Raw genomic sequence first — 5589 nt, 5'->3', positions numbered from 1 at the left:
CTCTCCTAACTAGGACCTGGCAGTCCTCATATAATACAAACAGAATCCCTTGGTGCCCGATTCGTGTCCCCGCTTCCACGATAGAGAGCTCGAACTACTCCCCCGCGACGACTCTGGCGTCAGGTCCCGAATTTCACTGAGGCAAATGACGATGGCTCTGTATATGCCACTTTCTGCTCTCTCGCGACGGAGCGCGCTCGATTAACCAGGTTTTTCCTTAGCTCTATGTCGAATGATATAAAGGCACGGTCGTTAGTGGCATTAGCTAGCTTGCTAGCCGGCTCACGTAATTGAATCCTGCTAGTAAGGCTTCTGAGTCTACTTTGGTGGCTAACGCACATAACCAGGGTATCAACGCGCTCGATAACTCCACCACATTGCGAGGCGTTCGGGACTCTATCAGCTTCTTACTTGCCACCATTTTTCCTCCCGTTGTCTCTCGCCAACCTGGAACATCTAGAACGGTTCTTTCAGTGATTTTTAATTCACGATAAGTTGGAGGGTGCTACATCATGGCTCTAATACGCTGTTCTCCAATTCTCATTCTCTCTGGAGGCTCACCTCGTAGGCGCTCAAAAGCCATTCCATGAAATTCTGTCAGGAGCAGCAGCTGCCCCGCAGCTCATAAGCCATATTCAGGATAATGATGATGTGTTACATCCCACCTCCTATACCGGTGACTCACATTTCCATTCAGCAACGAATAGACAAGGCGAGTTCTTACGATGTGGATAACCGGCCAACCAAATACGAGCGGAATATAAACCAACTCCACTAATCAACGAGATATAAATTTTTCAAATCGCTATGCTAGATGGTAAGCGAAGTCAGACTCACGCTGCAACCCGATATTTCGAGCCAGGCAAGTCAACGTTCACTTCCAGCGAAACACACGATTTTAGCTATTAGGATACTATCCATCCTCCTTGCTATGCTATATGTCGGATGTATTATGTCCCAGTCATCCGCGAAACGTGGATCTATAGTGTAGATTCTATACACGTCGTGTGGAACACGATGTCATTCAGCCCCGATTGGAGACATCCAATTTTCTTATAACACTGACATCCAGCTTCAACGAGCTTCAACCAGCTCTCAAACTATTGCATCTAACCTTGTCACTGGTAAGTTCTCAGCGAGGAATTCTCACATTACCACCCTCCGTCATCCTCATTCTCGTGAAATTGAGTCAGGCGAGTCAACATCCGCGCATCAGAACATCTCAAGAAGAGGTTATACACCATATTTCGTATCACGTGCCGATGATTTAAAATCTTGTATCAGTTCAACGAATGCTTGTGGAAACCATTGACAGAGCAAATAGAACTCATTTGCAATGCGACGTCACTAACCGAGGTTCAATCCACTAAAAGCAATACAAAAATACTATACTCACTATATTAGATGGTAAGTAAAGGCAGACTCACGCTGCAGCTCGATAAGTTCGAACCAGGCAAGTCCACGTTCACTCTCGAGTCGAGAAGCCTAACAAGGCAAGTCAACATTCACGCGCTCGAACCTCGCATAGTATATTATATTTCGTACTACGCATACGTGATATATTTTATACCAAGTACCGATGATCACAAATCACCTTACAGTTCAAAAATATTTCAGGGACTCACTGACGAGACGAAATTGATCTCCCCCGCAATGCGAAACTTAGTTACCAGTACTCACCGAGATCCAAAGATTGACATTCAACTACCACATCAGTCAGGGGTTGAGTTTCAACGATTGAAATTTAACTCACTCAAAGAAATAAAGCATTCTAGAGTCGTTAGGCTAGAGCACGGTACGTGATGTCGAACTCACACTGCAACCCGATACAACAAGCCAGGCAAGTCAACTTTCACTCCTAGCTCACCCACAATCATTGCGGGATTGTGTCATTATGGCATCCAGCCTTCCCCCAGTGGCATCCAGCCCTCTTACAGTGGCATCCAGCCATCTCACATTGGCATCCAGCCATCTCACAATGGCATCCAGCCATCTCACATTGGCATCCAGCCATCTCACATTGGCATCCAGCCATCTCACATTGGCATCCAGCCATCTCACATTGGCATCCAGCCATCTCACATGGGCATCCAGCCATCTCACATTGGCATCCAGCCATCTCACATTGGCATCCAGCCATCTCACATTGGCATCCAGCCATCTCACATTGGCATCCAGCCATCTCACGTTGGCATCCAGCCTCCCCTTAATGCCATTAAGGGGGTTAAGTTAATAGCATGTAACCCCCAGCCAAATGACAATTCAAAACTTCGACCGATTTCAACGACCAAATAATCTACGATGACATCTAATGAATGTTTCATCTCTCACAGCGAGCGCTTCAAAGGAAGAACGAATCACAACCATCCGAGAGGTCATATCACACTGAATTCGACGCATTCGAACCAGGCGAATTGACAACTACGGTAGCGCGAAACAGTACGAAACAGTGCGAAAAAGTACGTTACACCTCCCTCTCGAGTAGAATCCTCTTCCCAATTCAACCCGTAGTCCCCATTAAAATAAAATTTTCAATTGGAGACATCGACTCGAAGCGAGAGATGCCAAACGCTACCTCCCAAGTGTACTACATTACAACTAGCGCCTGAGCTGTAGTCAGAAGCCCTATAAGCTCCTGTCCAGGGACGCCGCGTGGAGGCACTCAGGAAAGTCCCCATTAACTAAATGGTAACTGGATATTAATCGATCAAACACCCCCCAACCACATCACAAACCATTCGCTCGTTTGTTGACCTAGCCCAATAAATTGACCTTCATTGATTTCGCATCCGACACGCTGAATAGATCACAAAACTCTTGCTCCTCATAGAGGGGCCCCCATTACATAGTGTTCTAAATGAGGTCAATTCATTGGAGATCGTTCGTTGGCAGACCAACAATCTTCTTGTACCCTTAGCCTCAGCATGTATCCCGACGAGTCACAAGGGTATACAATCAACATCGACATCTGTACGGCCAGTGGCATCCGTATATGGGCGCTTCCCGGCGTGGAGACGATCTCCATGGGACTCGAACCCATAGTCTTTGGTTCCGAAGACGAACGCCTTATCCATTAGGCCACGAGACCAGTAGATTTGAGATTTGTCCCACCATCTCTGCGCCCCATTGACTTCATGGCACACATGGTTTCCCATCTGACACGCTGAATAGATCGCAAAACTCTCGCTCCTCATAGAGGGGCCTACATTACATAGTGTTCTTAAAGGGGTCAATTCATTGGAGATCGCTTGGTGGCAGACCAACAATCTTCTTGTACCGTTAGCTTCAGCATGTATTCCGACGAGTCACAAGGGTATACAACCAACATCGACATCTGTACGGCCAGTGGCATCCGTATATGGGGGCTTCCCGGCGTGGAGACGATCTCGATGGGACTCGAACCCATAGTCTTTGGTTCCGAAGACCAACGCCTCATCCATTAGGCCACGAGACCAGTAAATTCGAGATTTGTCCCACCATCTCTGCGCCCCATTGACTTCATGGCACACATGGTTTCCCATCTGACACGCTGAATAGATCGCAAAACTCTCGCTCCTCATAGAGGGGCCTCCATTACATAGTGTTCTTAAAGGGGTCAATTCATTGGAGATCGCTTGGTGGCAGACCAACAATCTTCTTGTACCGTTAGCTTCAGCATGTATTCCGACGAGTCACAAGGGTATACAATCAACATCGACATCTGTACGGCCAGTGGCATCCGTATATGGGCGCTTCCCGGCGTGGAGACGATGTCGATGGGACTCGAACCCATAGTCTTTGGTTCCGAAGACCAACGCCTTATCCATTAGGCCACGAGACCAGCAAATTCGAGATTTGTCCCACCATCTCTGCGCCCCATTGACTTCATGGCACACATGGTTTCCCATCTGACACGCTGAATAGATCGCAAAACTCTCGCTCCTCATAGAGGGGCCTCCAATACATAGTGTTCTCAAAGGGGTCAATTCATTGGAGATCGCTTGTTGGCAGACCAACGATCTTCTTGTACCGTTAGCTTCAGCATGTATTCCGACGAGTCACAAGGGTGTACAATCAACATCGACATCTGTACGGCCAGTGGCATCCGTATATGGGCACTTTTCGGCTTGAAGACGATCTCGGTGGGACTCGAACCCACAATCTTTGGTTCCGAAGACCAACGCCTTATCCATTAGGCCACGAGACCAACGAATTTGAGATTTATCCCACTATCTCGTCACTATGCGCAACACTGACTTAACGGCACACATGAGTTCGCATCCGACACGCTGAATAGATCACAAAACTCTTGCTCCTCATAGAGGGGCCCCCATTACATAGTGTTCTTAAAGGGGTCAATTCATTGAAGATCGCTTGGTGGCAGACCAACAATCTTCTTGTACCGTTAGCTTCAGCATGTATTCCGACGAGTCACAAGGGTGTACAATCAACATCGACATCTGTACGGCCAGTGGCATCCGTATATGGGCGCTTTTCGGCTTGAAGACGATCTCGGTGGGACTCGAAGCCACAATCTTTGGTTCCGAAGACCTACGCCTTATCCATTAGGCCACGAGACCAACGAGTTTGAGATTTATCCCACTATCTCGTCACTATGCGCAACACTGACTTAACGGCACACATGAGTTCGCATCCGACACGCTGAATAGATCACAAAACTCTTGCTCCTCATAGAGGGGCCCCCATTACATAGTGTTCTAAATGAGGTCAATTCATTGGAGATCGTTCGTTGGCAGACCAACAATCTTCTTGTACCCTTAGCCTCAGCATGTATCCCGACGAGTCACAAGGGTATACAATCAATATCGACATCTGTACGGCCAGTGGCATCCGTATATGGGCGCTTCCCGGCGTGGAGACGATCTCGATGGGACTCGAACCTATAGTCTTTAGTTCCGAAGACCAACGCCTTATCCATTAGGCCACGAGACCAGCAAATTTGAGATTTGTCCCACCATCTCTGCGCCCCATTGACTTCATGGCACACATGGTTTCCCATCTGACACGCTGAATAGATCGCAAAACTCTCGCTCCTCATAGAGGGGCCTCCAATACATAGTGTTCTCAAAGGGGTCAATTCATTGGAGATCGCTTGTTGGCAGACCAACGATCTTCTTGTACCGTTAGCTTCAGCATGTATTCCGACGAGTCACAAGGGTGTACAATCAACATCGACATCTGTACGGCCAGTGGCATCCGTATATGGGCACTTTTCGGCTTGAAGACGATCTCGGTGGGACTCGGACCCACAATCCTTGAGTCCGAAGACCAACGCCTTATCCATTAGGCCACGAGACCAACGAGTTTGAGATTTATCCCACTATCTCGTCACTATGCGCAACACTGACTTAACGGCACACATGAGTTCGCATCCGACACGCTGAATAGATCACAAAACTCTTGCTCCTCATAGAGGGGCCCCCATTACATAGTGTTCTAAATGAGGTCAATTCATTGGAGATCGTTCGTTGGCAGACCAACAATCTTCTTGTACCCTTAGCCTCAGCATGTATCCCGACGAGTCACAAGGGTATACAATCAATATCGACATCTGTACGGCCAGTGGCATCCGTATATGGGCGCTTCCCG

General features: G+C 47.9%; 7 non-coding genes across 7 annotated transcripts; all 7 read right to left on the bottom strand.

The window, feature by feature from the left end:
- Window positions 1–3015: 3015 nt before the first annotated feature.
- On the bottom strand, window positions 3016–3088 carry Pmar_PMAR016190. The gene has a single exon. It is a non-coding gene; the product is annotated as a tRNA-Arg (tRNA).
- Window positions 3089–3381: 293 nt separating this feature from the next.
- Pmar_PMAR016189 lies at window positions 3382–3454 on the bottom strand. The gene has a single exon. It is a non-coding gene; the product is annotated as a tRNA-Arg (tRNA).
- Window positions 3455–3747: 293 nt separating this feature from the next.
- On the bottom strand, window positions 3748–3820 carry Pmar_PMAR016187. Its single transcript has one exon. It is a non-coding gene; the product is annotated as a tRNA-Arg (tRNA).
- Window positions 3821–4113: 293 nt separating this feature from the next.
- Window positions 4114–4186, bottom strand: Pmar_PMAR016186. Its single transcript has one exon. It is a non-coding gene; the product is annotated as a tRNA-Arg (tRNA).
- A 300-nt stretch (window positions 4187–4486) lies between these two features.
- Pmar_PMAR016185 lies at window positions 4487–4559 on the bottom strand. The gene has a single exon. It is a non-coding gene; the product is annotated as a tRNA-Arg (tRNA).
- A 300-nt stretch (window positions 4560–4859) lies between these two features.
- On the bottom strand, window positions 4860–4932 carry Pmar_PMAR016184. The gene has a single exon. It is a non-coding gene; the product is annotated as a tRNA-Arg (tRNA).
- Window positions 4933–5225: 293 nt separating this feature from the next.
- Window positions 5226–5298, bottom strand: Pmar_PMAR016183. Its single transcript has one exon. It is a non-coding gene; the product is annotated as a tRNA-Arg (tRNA).
- Between the last annotated feature and the right edge of the window lie 291 nt (window positions 5299–5589).

The sequence above is a fragment of the Perkinsus marinus genome (genome assembly GCF_000006405.1).
Source record: "Perkinsus marinus ATCC 50983 genomic scaffold scf_1104296960742, whole genome shotgun sequence".
Classification (NCBI taxonomy): Eukaryota; Perkinsozoa; order Perkinsida; family Perkinsidae; genus Perkinsus; species Perkinsus marinus.
The sequence above is the reverse complement of the archived record's forward strand: the minus strand, read 5'-3'. Positions and strand labels throughout refer to the sequence as shown.